The sequence below is a fragment of the Herpailurus yagouaroundi genome, unplaced genomic scaffold (assembly GCF_014898765.1).
Source record: "Herpailurus yagouaroundi ecotype Mexico unplaced genomic scaffold, PumYag 29, whole genome shotgun sequence".
Classification (NCBI taxonomy): Eukaryota; Metazoa; Chordata; class Mammalia; order Carnivora; family Felidae; genus Herpailurus; species Herpailurus yagouaroundi.
Window position 1 is genome coordinate 7,636,552 of NW_024412377.1, and position 15,613 is coordinate 7,652,164.

Genomic DNA, 15,613 nt, shown 5'->3' on the forward strand with positions numbered 1-15,613 from the left:
AGAGAGAGGGAGAGAGAGAATCCCAAGCAGGCTCCAAGCTGTCAGCACAGCACATATAGACCATACTGAGAATATGGTGTATACGATACTTACTTGAAATTTCTTGAGACTAGCCTTACAGCCTGTTGGGTCAGTTATTCTAAATGATAACCAAGCGATAGTCTATGATTTCTCCAAATTTAGTAGTTCCATACATAAAATAGTATGTAATTCCTTTTTTTAAAAAAAATTTTAATGTTTATTTTTGAGAGAGAGAGAAAGGGAGAGGGCCAGAGAGAGAGGGAGACACAGAATCCAAAGCAGGCTCCTGGCTCTGAGCTGTCAGCACAGAGCCCAACGCAGGGCTTGAACTCGTGAACTGCAAGATCATGACCTGAGCCAGAGTCAGACACTTAACCAACTGAGCCACCCAGGCGCCCCTGTAATTCCTTTTAATTAAAAGAAATAAGAAGGTTGTAGAGAAGTTGTTAACATATGTGAACAAAGAAAGTATGTTTCATTCAAGACAATTGGGAAGTAATTTTTTTTTTTTAATTTTTTTTTCAACGTTTATTTATTTGTGGAACAGAGAGAGACAGAGCATGAACGGGGGAGGGGCAGAGAGAGAGGGAGACACAGAATCGGAAACAGGCTCCAGTCTCCGAGCCATCAGCCCAGAGCCTGATGCGGGGCTCGAACTCACGGACCGCAAGATCGTGACCTGGCTGAAGTCGGACGCTTAACCGACTGCGCCACCCAGGCGCCCCGGGAAGTAATTTTTTTAGACAGGCTGGTGGAATGATGGTGTAGGTATGGGGGGTGCGTGCGTGTGTGTGTGTGTGTGTGTGTTCTTATGGAGTCAGATTTTAAGATGAAGTAGGATGTTAAGAATCCTTGATATTATTCGTTGTGTGTGTACATAAACGAGACTGTTTTCAAGTGATGTTCTTATAATTTTTTTTAATGTTGATTTATTTTTGAGAGAGACAGTGCAAGCAGGGGAGGGGCAGAGAGAGAGGGAGACACAGAATCCGAAGCAGGCTCCAGGCTCTGAGCTGTCAGCACAGAGCCCGACGTGGGTCTTGAACTGATGAACCATGAGATCATGACCTGAGCTGAAGTCGGCCGCTCAACTGACTGAGCCACCCAGGCGCCCCTCAAGTGATGTTCTTAAGTTTGAAAGACAATGAAGGTGAATTTTACTTATTTCTACTAAGTCAGAGATAGGAAATTACGGTAGACATGAAATCTCGAGTGACGGCTCAGTGGCAAAATTGGGTTGGAGTCGTGGGACTGAGAGCAATTTCAAAGTCACAAAAACAGATGTATGCTTCCCAAGGTGTATTCATGTCAGCTCTGAATAAGTTCAATCCGGAGTAGGCAAGTGATGGGATGTGGAGTCAAGCATTTCTCTCTTGCTTCTGTTTCTGGGATTTAACTGACTCCTGGATCAGATACAGCACCTGCCGAACGAGGGCCATTCCAGCGGAGAGAGGCCAGGCAGGGGGTGTAGAGGCGAGCCCCTTGAAGAGGCAGGAGCAGGGTGTTGCCATAAATTCAGGGTCGCACATTTCCTGAGACGACGGAAGGTGCAGGAAGTTGATTTAAACATGAAGGAAGGTGGGCAATTAGGCTGTGTAATTCCACTTGTGTAACATTCTTGAAATAATGCAGTTGTAGCAATGAAGACCAGCTTATGGGTTGCCGGGGCTAGGGTTTCTGAGAGAGGAGGAGTGAGGGCCTCCCTAACGGGGTGGCAGGCGGGGGCCTGTGGTGACAGCTAGGCCTGCATCTGGACTGTGGTGGTCTACACGTGGGTTGAAATGGCAGAGAATCACCCCACCCACCCCACAGCTGAGCAAGCTCTGTGGATGGTGGCCATGTGCATTTCATGGTGGTGCCCCTGCCCCATAATTCTGTCACATGTCGACACCGGGGCGGGGGGGGGGGGGTTGTGTGAATATAACATTCTTTTTTTTTTTTTTTTAAGTATTTATTTTGAGAGTGAGAGAGAACAGAGGAGGGACAGAGAAAGGGGGGCAGTGAGAGGGAGAGGGAGAGAGAGGGAGACAATCCTAAGCAGGTTCCTCACTGTCAGCACATGGAGCTCGAACCCACAAACCATGACCTGAGTCAGAATCAAGAGTCCGACGCTTAACCGACTGAGCCACCCAGATGGCCCGTGTCATTATTTCACGATCGCCAGTATAATAATGAAGGAAGGCAGCCCTTAAAAGTGGTTAAGGTAGAGATATTTTATGTCCATTTTACCACCGCATAAAAATTGGAAAATAAAATGAAGGCATGCGTTACCTTTTATCTGTAGCCTTACCACCAGGAATAGATCAGTTTTAGATCTATAGTTTTTAGAAAAGCAAAGCAGTGTCAGACCTGGTTAATGTGTGGGAATGGCACCCGCTGGGAATATTAGATGTATGAGCCATTGCTACCGTGCACTGGCATCACATGAGAGCTTTTCCCAAATACAGGATCCCGGGCCCTCCCGAGACCTACTGGACCAGAATCAGTACTTTACTCAGGCCTTGATGTGATTGGCACGTACACCCGTTTGAAGAGCTCTGGGACTTTTCTTAGAGCAGCTTGGTGGCCAAAGATGGCGGGCTCAGGTTGGTTACATGACCGTGGACAAGTCACATGATCTTTTCGTCTTGAGTTTCCTCTAGATCCCCAGCCGTAAAATGGGGATGCTTATTATAGAAATAACAACACGTTACAGAGGCTCGAGGCAGAATGCACATCACAGGCACTCAGTAAGTGGAACTATTGTTTCCATGGCGAGTTAATCTCAAGATGGTTTCCAGTACGGCTGTTCGAATTTTAGCCAAGACAAAAGGAGGAAGCAAGAGAATGGCATGTCTAGTTGGTGATGACTCTTCTGTAACCACAGGAATGTTGAGGGTGGAGCCCATGTTGAGCGTTTATACTCAGCGAGCGGCAGTTGGTGCCATGGGTGCAAATGAAGCCAGGTGTCAGGGTAGATGGGAGGGAGAGAAGGGTGTGGCGCCCCATCTTGGTGCATCTTGGGAGCGCCTGTGATTCCAGATGGGTGGAGACTGAGACGCTGCCTCAGGAAGTGGAGGGGAAGCAGTCTGAGGCTTGGGGGAGAACGAGAAGGGTTTAGACTCCCAACCGATGAGGAAGGAGAGCACTTCGAGGAGGGGAAAGATGGCATATGTGTGCTGGGGAATCATTACAAGCCTTTTTCGTTCTTCAGCATTGTCCTCGAGTGCAGGTTAGTGCGGAGAGCCCTGGAATCGAAGCCCTGGTCCATCCGGAGACTCTCACAGTCTGATGCCACTGCAGCGGGTTTCCAGAGTTTCCTTCCGTTTCTACTTTTCCTTGACATGGTCGAGCCAGGCATTCCAAAGGGCCTGGCCCTGCCCCTTCTGTCAAGTTGGTCGGTCTGTATGGCTTCCTCCCAGACCTTCCAGCTTTTGTATTTGGAAACACGAGGGACAGTAGTCATGTGCTAAAAACAGCAGCGGTGACTCAGCTCCTACGTCAGTTTTACCAGCGCTGTGAGTTCGGTCTTTTCTCTTTCGGGTTAGATAATGGGTGGGTTTCTAGGAAATCACGTCCATTTATAGCAGTGCCGAGCTGCACCGGACTCAGCCGAGGAGACTTTGAAGCCAGGTTGCTGCGCCGTGGGGTCCTTTTGTTACCAGGAGATGCGTCTCTCTGCTGACTGTCCTGCCTCACGGGATCCAGATCTTTGGGGGACCTGTTTCGTCCACAGTGGAAAGGGACATAGGCACTGAGGAGCGGGGAAGGAGCGACCCTGGTGCATCTTGTCACCGCACATCCTCCTTTGTTGAAGGGTGGGCTGGGACAGGCCACCTCGGATGTCTCTGGCACATCCTCCCTGCGTTGTGATGGAGTGGGGAGGCCGCCTTCAGCGGGCACACGATGGCTCTGCGGGGTTATCATCCTGCTCTGTTGCATCTGGGAGTTTCCTGCGGCAGCCCTGAAAGTCCTACCTCCTGGGTGGGAAACCCCTGTGCCCTGGCAGATCCAGGTGGTCGGTCACCCGTTGGGGCCACATACGAAGTGTCCCCAAGAGAAGCTGAAAGACCTGCTGACCACAGATTTCCTCCTTTAGTGGCACCTGGACTTCTTATCTTGGAGGAAAGCTGTTGTGTTAGTTTATACTGGTGGTGGTGGGGGGGGGGGTTGTCCCTGGGAGGGAAGCATTTACCTAAATTTAGTTGCTCAGACTGTGTTTTTGTTTTACGTTTATTTATTTTTGAGAGGCAGAGAGAGCACGAATGGGGGAGGGGCGGAGAGAGAGGGAGACACAAACTCTGAAGCAGGCTTCAGGCTCTGAGCCGTCAGCACAGAGCCCCACGTGGGGCTCGAGCCCACGAACCGTGAGGTCATGACTTGAGCCAAAGTCGGATGCTCAACCGACTGAGCCACCCAGGCTCCCCTGTTGTGTTTTGTTTTAAAATAGATTCTATGCCCAATGTGGGGCTTGAACTCCTGACCCCAGATCAAGAGTTGTATGCTTTACCGACTGAGACAGCCGGGCACCTCTGGGCTGTTTTTTGTTTTGTTTTGTTTTGTTTTATCATGCTACAGCACCCACGTGGGACACATGACAGGTGTAGCTTCTTGAGGGTACTTTTGGGGGGCAGGGGAGCCCTTGATCAGGAAGGGCCCTCAGGTGGGTCCTGGAGAGGAGGGTTGAGTCTCCATTGCCACACGTGAAAAGTAGGATAAATACATTTCCCTAAAATGCACCAGGAACTCTGAGGTGAATTTGAAATTTTCTTTGGTGTCGACAGATCTAAATCCATTGGTTTTAGAATGAGGTATGAGTGAATTGAGTTATTTTTTTAAAAAAAACCAGAACTGGGGTGCCTGGGCGGCTCAGTCAGTTGAGCGTCTGACTCTAGATTTCCACTCAGGTCATGATCCCAGGGTCATGGTGTCGAGCCCTGTGTGGGGCTCTGTGCTGAGCATGGAGGCTGCTAAAGATTCTCTCTCCCTCTGCCCCTTTCCCGATTGTGCTTTCTCTCTCTCTCTCTCTCTCTCTCTCCCCCTCCCCTGATCGTGCTCAGTAAGATGCTGTTAACTTATTTTGAAAGGATTCCCAGTGGGAGTGCCTGGGTGGCTCAGTTGGTGGAGTGTCCAACTCCTGACTTCAGCTCAAGTTATGATCTCACGGTTCGTGAATTCGACCCCAGAGTCCAGCTCTGTGCTGACAGCGTGGAGCCTGCTTGAGATTCTCTCTCTCCCTCTCTCTCTGCCTCCCGGTCACTCGTGTTTGCTCTCTCTCTCTCTCTTTCTCAAAAATAAATAAATAAATAAACATTTTAAAAATAAAAAAATAAAGGGTTCCTAATGTTAAATCAATGGAGGGGCCCTTTGAAAAGAGCTAAAAACTCCGTTTGTTTGCATTGGGCTCTTTCCATGTACCATTTTGCAAATGACTTGATTTCGACCTAAGAGCTTTGGCAAATATGTGGGGGCTGTATTTCCTTCTCAGCAACATGCGTACTTTAGCAAAAAGCTTCTGTAAAAAAGAAAAAAGCTCTTTTTTTCAAAGGAGTGGCTGTTCCTGAATGTTGGCTGTTTAAAACATGTTTTTACCCCATTCCAGAGTTCTCTGGGGTCTCTTTTATCGGGGAACTAATCTCATCATGCGACTCCACCCTCCTGACCTCATCACACTCCAGAGGCCCCACCTCCTAATACATCAAGTGCTGAAGAACTTTTTAAAAATGATTTAAAATATTTTTCTACTTGCAGAGGAGGTACGTAGTTTATTTATTATAATATGTGGAGAGAACCACAGGTGCCCGCCTTTCAAAAAACCCAAGGGGGTCCACCTGGAGATTTGGATGGGTTCACATGAAGATGGTCTCTGTGTCTGAAAGGGTAGAATTCTATTGTTCTGTGATTAAAAAAAAAAAAAAATGTTTACATGAGTAAAATTAAGTCGTCATAGGATGTCCAGGAATAGAAAAAAAAATTTTGTTCACAGGAAAGCTAATGTGAGTCTTTAAGGTTCGGAGTGATGGGGAATCCCCCAAAGGCAAACTCGAAGGAAGTCATGCGAAGGGGAAAGTGAAGGAAAATGAGTGTGTTAACAGCAGCCGCATTGGTACAGTTGAGAGGACTTGGGGACATTCACAGACGAATGTCCGCATCCCCTCTGAGAAAACCTTGTACCTCCAGCTGTGACCCTCTATCCCAGCCGCCCCTTTAGCCACAGGCAGCCACTAATCCGTTTTAACCATTTACATTATTTACGAAAGGAAATTTATGAAGGAAGAACCAGATCCCTGTCACTTTATGACACGACATCATGACATTTGACTCAATGACAGAACGCAGCCTTCGCTCGACTGCAGGAAACACCGGCCGCGGGCGCGATGGGGTTAACGTGACGGGGTAACATGTGCTGGTCCCGCCTTCACGCGTCTTAACCATAAACTTCCTAGAAGTTGCGACGTATGAACAGGACTGAAGTCTTTACAAAAGGGTGCCCAGCCCCAAACCTGACCCGTTTCACACTGAGCATCAGGCCGAACTGCCCTCTTGGGCATCCCTCCGTCGTCTTGCTGACTGGTCACTGAGGTCCTCAAAGTGCCCAGCAGCGTCAGCAGCAGCTGGGGACGCACTCCTGACTTGTTGGATCCGAAATTCTGGGGTGGGGTTGGCGCCCTGTGGTCAGCAAACCCTCCAGGACATTCTGACGCTCAGCTCTGCGAAGCCTGATGGGTTGCACGTGTATCTCCTGGTCGGTGTTTCAGTTCAACCTGGGAGGCTTTCTCTCCCTCCCAGGCACATCCTGGCTTTCTGTTTTGAAGAGAAGAGGGAGGGAGTGTTCTTCAAGCTTGTTACCCCCACCCCCTTTTCCTTGATCCTGCATCAAGGGATAGCAGTGTTTCCTTGGGCTGGCCAAGCTGGTTTTGCCCTTGACCTGTGTCGCGACAGGGATGGGAGCAGGGGAAGTGCTCAGTCAAGGCCAAGGACACACAGCTGCACTGCCGTCACCCCTGCCCTCGGAGCACGAAGCCCCTCCCTGAGTGGGTCTGGACCCCCTCAAGCCCCCGCTCCTATCCACTCATTGCTGTCTGCCCAGCCTCTTCCGTCCTGCCCTCTCTCTTTCCCTTCTTGTTACAATGGACTTGGAACCCTTCTCCTAAACAAGGGAAAAAGGATCCAAAACCAAACAAACCCTAATCTCACCTGCCCCAGTGGATCCTGAAGTCCTCTGCTTTCCAAGGCCAAAGGCATGTGGGGCGGGCGGGTCTGTGCCCAGTGCTTGGTGCCCAGCCGTGACCGTGGGGACTCTCTCAGGACCTCCGCCTTCTCTGGCTTTGCAACTCTCCTCGTGGCTCTGTGGTTGGGTGTTATGAAAGCATCTGTTCTGGGGGCCCAGACTGACTATTGTCAGTACTGGAAAATGACATCCCCTTCTGCATGGAAGGTGGGGGATAACACAGCTTGGCTGGGCTTTGGAGCCCCTTCCGTCCCCTTCGGCCGGGTGCCCCTGGTCGGAACGGTCTGCTGCATGATCCTAACAGTGGTCTGACCTCGGGGCACCCCCAACCGCCCGAGCCCCTGTGAAATGCTCTGCAGCTGGGGTCACACACACACTGAAGCCACCTCCTTGGACCCCATAGGCTTCTTGTCCCCTGCTCACTTTCTGGTTTCACCTGGACTTTCTGGTGTCCATTTCTTTGCCCATTTCCTGAGCCTCTTGCCATGGGTTTGTCCCTCCCCTCCCGGTGGTGGCTGTTTTTAGGCATCAGCTTGGGTGAGGCTATAGCACCAAGTTACTCAGTCACACACTGGTCTCCGAGTGCTGTGAGGGCACTTTGTGGATGTGGTTACAGCTACAGTGACTCAAGGAGATTGCCACCACTAATGTGGGTGGGCCCAGTCTAATCAGTCGAAGGCCTTAAGAACAAAAACTGACTTTTCCGGGCGAAGGAGGAATTCTGCGTCAAGACTAACATCAGCCCCTGCCTGAGTCTCCAGCCTGCCAGCTCTCCTGCTTGTATGACCCGTTCCTTAAAATACATCTCTCCCTGTCTACATCTCCTGCTGGCTGTGTCTCTCTGGAGAGCCCTGACTCACACATTCCCTTAGGAAGACTGGCTGCCGGAAGAGCCCCCTCAAGGCCTGTTCTGCCGATGCCAGCCCTCAGCCCTGCACAGCACTCCCGGAGTCATACCCGCATTCGGATCGGCCGCGGGATTTCTTGCGCCAAACCTTCTCCCAACGTCTCCTACTTTACGTGTTTGCAACACGGCTCGTTGCCACCCTCCAACACTTGGCATTATCGCCTCTGCCTCCAGGGCTGGTGTCGTGGGTGTGCAACCTGTGCCACACTCCGGGCCTTGTGCTTAAAAAAGGCCCCCTGTGTGGTGCAATGCTCTGCTGTCGCTTTCTGGAAATTCTTAATGATTTTGAACCAGGGCCTGGCGTTTTCACTTTGCACGGGGGGCGCAAATCGCAGGGCCGGCCCTGGTGGTCCGCATCCTGGGGCAGGCCCGGCCTCCCCCATCACGTCACTTTCTAAGTTCCGGACGGGCCTGGGACGGCCTCCCCCTTGCCTTTGGGGTTTCACACCGCTGCTCTAATTTGGGGCTCTGCGACATCTCCCTGAAATAGATGCTGTGCTTCCTCTCTGGTCTCCGCCCGCCCGTCCTTGCCACTTTCCACTCTGTTCTGCCGCTACTTCTGGGTTTGTTTTCACACACGTGGCTTTCAGTACAGGAGCAGCATCTCCGGAAGCGCTTCCTTCAAGGCCCCCTGCAGGAAAGCTCCAAATGCCTGAGTTTCTACTGCTGCCCTTGCTGTCGGTAAGGTGACAGCACCGGCTGACTTGGTGTCCCCCCAGCCACGTGCCGTGCCCCCTCCATGCCACGGCAGATCCTTACTGTCCCTGGACCCACACCCATCCCCTCTCTCTACTGCAGGGCAGTCTTAGATATCACTTTTTTTAAAAAATGTGTTTATTCACTTTTGAGAGACAGGAAGAGACAGAGTGTGCGTGAGCAGGGGAGGGGCAGAGAGAGAGGGAGACACAGAATCCGAAACAGGCTCCAGGCTCCGAGCTGTCAGCACACAGCCCGACGCGGGGCTCGAACTCACAGACCGCGAGATCATGACCTGAGCCAAAGTCGGACGCTTCACCGACTGAGCCACCCAGGCACCCCTAAAATTTTTTTGTTTTAATGTTTATTTATTCTTTGAGAGAGAAAGAGAGAGCACGAGCAGGGGAGGGGCAGAGAGAGAGGGAGACGCAGAATCCGAAACAGGCTCCAGGCTCCGAGCTGTCAGCACACAGCCCGACGCGGGGCTCGAACTCACAAACCGCAAGATCGTGACCCCAGCCGAAGTTGGACGCTTCACCGACTGAGCCACCCAGATACCCTCAGATGTCACTTTTGCAGGTATCTTTCCCCCACACCTCCTCACACGCTGGCTTCTCTCTGGGGTTCCCAGCACGGTTTGCATCTTGTTTACAAAACTCCTCTGGCTTTGCTTGATAATGCTGGGTCAATATTTTCTGTCTAGGCTTGGTCAGCTCCATGAGGGAGGGTGTCAGCACCATTCAGTTTATGTCCCCTTCAGTCAGGCAGAGTTGGCCGCACAGTAGGCGGTTTGTATCTGCTTGTTGAATAAAATTGGGTGCCGTGTCTGGCTGTCAGTTATATACCTTGATTTTGAAATACTTAAAACTAAGGTTTCAGGGTCATATATTTCAGTTTTTTAAAATCCACTTCGAGTTGATTTTCGTGGCCGGTGTGAGATAAGGATCTAATGTCATTCTTTTGCAGGTGCATATGCAGTTTTTCCGGTACCACTCATTGAGGAGACCGTTCTTTCCCTGCCGCGTGTTCTCAGAGCCCTTGTCGAAAATCAGTTGGCTTTACATGCTTGAAACCTTTTCTGGGCTCTATTCTAGTCCGTTGACCTGGGTGTCTGCTTTCGTGCTGGTACTGTACTGTTTTCATGACTACAGCTTTGTGATATCATTTGAAATCAGGGAGGGTGATGTCTTCAGCATTGTTCTTTCTCAAGGTTGCTTCAGCTCTTTTGTGGTTCCATACAAATTTTCGATTCTTATTTCCCGATTTCTGTTTAAAATGCCGTTGGAATTGTGATGGGGATTGCACTCAGTCTGTGTGTTGCTTTGGGTAGTGTGACTATTTTAACAATATTAATTCTTCCAACCCGTGAACACAAGATATCTTTCCATCTTTTTTTTTTTGTACTTTCTTCAGTTTCTTCCATTAATATTTTACAGTTTTCAGTGTACAGATCTTTCACTTCCTTGGTTAAATCTATTCCTAAGTATTTTATTCTTTTTTGATGGTATCATCAATGGAATTGTTTTCTCGATTTCCTTTTCAGATCTTGATTGGTGTAAAGAAATGTGACTGATTTTTGCATGTTGATTGTGTATCCGACAACTTCACTGAAACTCGTTATATTATTTCTAATAGTTTTTTGTGCCGTTTTTAGGGCTTTCTATATATAGGGTTACATCATCTGCATTGATAATCTTTCTTTCTTTCTTTCTTTCTGATTTGGATGCATTTCATTTCTTTTTCTTGTCTGATTGCTCTTTCTAGTTCTTCTAGTACTGTGTTGCGTAGAAATGGCGACAGTGGGCATTCTTGTCTTATTCCTGATTTTAAAGGAAAACCTTCAGTTTTTTCCTCATTGATGAGGGTGTTACCTGTGGGCTTTTCATAAATGGCCTTTATTATATTCAGGCTTCTCTACCTTGGCATTAATGGCGGTTGGGACCAGGTAATTCTTTGTTGTGGGATCGTCCTGTGCACTCTGGGGTTGAACAGCATCCCTGGCCTCATCCCAGTAGCATCTCTCCACCCCCCACAGTTGTGACAACGAAAAATGTCTCCAGACATTGACTAATGCCCCCTTGGAACAAAATCACTCCCCAGGGGACGATCACTGAAATAGAGGACAAAAGGAAGCGAAATTGTTTTGAGTTGTGAATGCTGGTACCTATTTACATGGAGAAATTCCTGAGGTCTGACCCAGAAAAGTCTATAGCATTTGGCACATCTGGCCGCTCTCTCCTGCCTCTTACTGACCAAACGTTTCATGAGGCGCTTTTAAAACATCCACGGCTTCTTTGGAAAGTTGTGTTTACCAGCTCCTGTGCAAGGCTCCTGGTCCACAAAATGAGCTGGTGTCCTCAGTGCAGTAGACGCGCCTCAGTGTCTCAGGCGGACTGTTTGTTGTTGTTAGAATCTGAACGTTATACTTCATTTTCCTCTTAGAAAATACTCATAATAGGACAAGTTGTGCTTTTGAAAATGTAATACGAGGAGATGAGCCTCAAGAGGCATGACGCATCCACTCAGATTTCCCAGAGTTTGTCTTCAGTGATGATCATTCCGGCTTCATCCGGTGCTTGGAGAACGTGTGACGTGTGGAGGCGGCCACCACATGCTCGTGGATATTTAATTGATCATGAAGCTAATGAGTAGCCAGAGACGACCCACATCACACCTGGCAAGACTGTGATGTGCCTTCTAGCACGTAAAGCCCACATTTGGTTTTGATTTCAAGGGGATTTTTATTAACCAGTCGCACTCCAAGCAAACCCCGGGCTGCAGTGCTTCCTTTAAAAAGAAACACCACAAACACCGTTTGCATTCAATATGCTTCTTGGTTTTGGCTCCTGAGCTTTGAAGTGACTTTCTCCTCCGTTCGAGGGATGTGTTGAGTTACCACATGTTTATTGAGCAGGTGCACCTGTCGCAGGCGCTGTTCTCGGGACCGGAGTGCTGAACAAAGTCTGAAATCCCCACTCGGATGGGGCTCGTGGGTTCTTGGGGGAGAGAAGCAATAACCTAGGCATTTCAGTAAAAGGCATGAGACCGCTAGCATGGGTTGGAGCACGGGGTGCCGAGGAGAAACGGTAAAGTGGGCGGGGTGTGAGCGGACGGTGCGGGGCAGATCTGAACCTTGGAGCAAAGGCAGGAGAGAAGTCAAAGTCGTGGCTGTGCTGTTGTCTAGAGGAAGGGCAGTCCAGATGCAGCAGCAAGGGCAAAGGGCTGTGTGGTGGGAACACAAGGAATGTTCTGAAACAGCCGGAAGCCCGGAGAGGCAAGAGCTGAATGGAGAGGGGGAGCTGGCAGGAGAGGTCAGAAGGGACTGATGAGATCACTTAATGAGCGAAGACCAGTCTTGGGCAATGAGAGTTAGAGGGGAAGGAAAAATACCCGGTTCCACTCTGTAGGGAAAGGTTCAGTAATGTCCCATTGAGACACGGCGCTGTTTCCAGTGGACAGAACATGTATTTGGGGCCACAGGTCTGTAAGGACTGGTGGCGGTGAGCTGGTCTGTTACATCACACTTAACTGGATTAATGTCTTTTCAGCAGTCATGTAACTGAATCGGGTGTTTCATGGATGCACGTTGGGTTGGCAGCCGAGGTCCCCAGACGTTGCCCTTGGTTCACAAAGCTGTATTTGGGCTGCTCATGTAGCGTCCTTAAACTTCAGCTTTTTTAGGACTGACTTCAAGTCCGTGCGGCCATTTCCCTTTGATGCAGGTTGTTTGAGAATGTGCTTGTGCGAGTCCATAGGAGCTCTGAGGCTTCACTCTTGGGAAAGGAGACTCTGAAAGAAATCCTAGAACTGGAAAGCACTTTTGGGGTGCTTGTGGCTTCCTCTGTCAGCCCCCGTGGCCTGGCTGCCCAGGCACCTGCTGCAGGCAGGTGTGCGGGGCTCCCTCCCACGGAGAGGTAGCTGCGCTGTGGTGTTTGATGGGTTTCCATGTGAGGTTGAGGGCATCGAGCGGGACATGCATGAAGCAGAGCCAGGGTTCTGGGGTGAAAGCTAGAGGACTGAGCCTCACTGCCACGCCCAGCACAGGGCCCAATACAGGGCTCTATCATAGGAACCTTGAGATCCTGGCCTGAGCCGAAATCAAGAGTTGGGTGCTTAACTGACTGAGCCACCCAGGTGCCCCTGGACGTTGTCTTCATGTGTAATTGAGGAAATTGCTGTTGGCCTCCCAGTGTCACAGTGGATTCAGATGAGGAGAGATCTTTCTAGTGCAAATGTGGGCCTTTTGCAATACATTTACAGTTACCAAGGCTTTATTCTTGTGTTTCCTGGGTCTCAGCAGCAGTATATGCTTGGAGTTGGGGGAATCTTCTGCTTGCTGACGTTCCAGGTGCGGTGGAGTTGGAGCACATGAATTTTCATTGCGGCAGAACGTTTCTGATTTTAGTGACTCATGAAGATCCTTCTGGGTGGAGTCTGACTTCCCCTGTCAACGATCATAGCACCCTCCGCTCCTCATTCTGATACTCTGACATGTAGCAGTAATATTTATTAGATATTCCTTCTGCTTCCAATGTAAGTATTCAGGTGCGGAAAATGAAAACAAAACAAAAGCAAGGCAAGAAAGAGCCACGTACAGGGGCGCCTGGGTGGCTCGGTCGGTTAAGTGTTCAATTCGGCTCAGGTCATGATCTTGTGATTCGTGGGTTCGAGCCCCGGATCCTGCTCTGTGCTGGCAACTCAGAGCACGGAGCCTGCTTCGGATTCTGTGTCTCCCTCTCTCTCTGCTCCTCCCCAACTCAGGCTCTGTCTGTCTCTTTCTCTCTCAAAAATAAATAAACATTCAAAAAAAAAAAATAGAGCCACGTACAAAGGAGAAAATATAAACACGTCTCATCGGTACCCGGAGATAACGAAGTCAACGTGATCTGTCCATCTGTTTATCTGTCTCTAAAGTTTATCCTGTAAATACAGGATATCCTTCTTTTTTCACTTATAAGCATAGTCTGAGCTCATTTCTCTATTATTATTATTTTTAAAGATTTTATTTTTAAGCAATCTGTACACCCAATGTCAGGCTCAAGCTCAACCCCGAGATCAAGAGTCACACACTCTACCAACTGCGCCAGCCAGGCACCCCCATTTCTATGTTAAAAGTACTTAAGAATCTTGATTTTTAAAAACCTGTTACTGCGTTTATCATTGTTTATTTAATCATCTGTTGGACATTTTCCTTGTTTCTGAAATTTTTGTATTTAAATAATGCTCTGATGAATGGATGTCTTAGTATATCTTTTATTGGCACTTGGAACGTTGCTTTTTATGTCAAGTTTTAGGAGGCATATTATAGGGTTTAAGGCTTTGAGCCTTTTCTGGGACACCTGGGTGACTCAGTCAGTTAAGTGTCCAGCTCTGGGTTTCGGCTCCCGTCATGATCTTGCAGTTTCGCGAGTTCGAGTCCCACGGCTGGCAGGGTGGAGCCTGCTTGGGGATTTTCTCTCTCTCTTTCTCTCTCTCTCTCTCTCTCTCTCTCTCTCTCTCTCTCTCTCTCTCTCTCTCCCCCTCTCTCTCCACCCCTCCCCTGGTCGTGCTGTCTCCGTATCTCTCAAAATAAATAAATAAACTTAAGAAAGGAAAAAAAAAGAAGAGTATGAGCCTTTTAAAGGCTATTTTGCTTTCTAGGAAGACTACTGATTTCTCCTTCCACCTGCATGTTTATGAAATTGCCTGTTTTGCTGGATCCCCATGACACTGAACATTTGTTGTTAAAAATATTGAAAGGGGTTTGTTGGTTCCTGAAGGATTGAAGTCATGCAGTCTTATTGTGAAATGTTCAGATAAATAGAAAGGCAAAATGCCAAATCCGAAAATCTCTGATCTAGAGATAATTATACGTTTTAGGTTTAACTTCAGTCATTTAATATAATATGGGACATATGATCTGCTTTCCTTAGTAACTTATTGAGGACATCTTTTCATTCATCAAGTACACACCGTTATTTTATTATTATTATTTTTTTATAAGTAGGCTTCCCATCCAGCGCAGGGCCCAACTCGGGGCCTGAACTCATGACCCTGAGATCAAAACCTGAGCTGAGATCAAGAGTCAGGTGCTTAACCAACCAACTGAGCCACCCGGGCACCCCACACGTCATTATTTTTAACTACAGCAATATAATCTATTTTCTGTATGTTTTCAGTGATGTAGCTTATGACGTCCTGGTGGGCACTGAGATTATTTCTAGTTTGTCCTTTATGAGCGATATGGCGGTTTACATATACGTTTGCATTTTGATCCAGTTTTTTTTTTTTTTTTTTTTTTTTTTTTTGAAAATTTTTTTTTTTTTTTTTTTTTTTTTTTAAGGAAATCGTTAGGTCTTGAGTTTGGATGCACATGCTGGGTCCTGTTATTTCCCCCCCCAAATTCTGCCTCTCCCTGGAGCATGAGTAGGCCTCTCTCTCCATAGTATTACGCTTGGCCATCCCACTTACTCTGGCAAAATCAGTGTCATTTTTGGCCGTCAGTTTAAGACCCATGGCATATGGTTTGCCATACCCACTTGTCCCTCTGCGGTGAGACTCGAAATATTCTAGGTAGAGCCTCCTCCACGAACCCGAGTCCTGGAGGGAAGACAGCATCAAAGAGCCACGGCCCACCTTCAGTGGATGTGTCATGTGAGCAAGTAGACATTTGTCATAAGCCACTGAAATTTTGGGATTGCTTGTTACTGCTGCACAACGTAGCTTAACCTGACTGATACTAACAAATTGCCCACTAGAATCGGCTCATGGTTTTAGCAAGATAGAAAAGTACCTTTCCT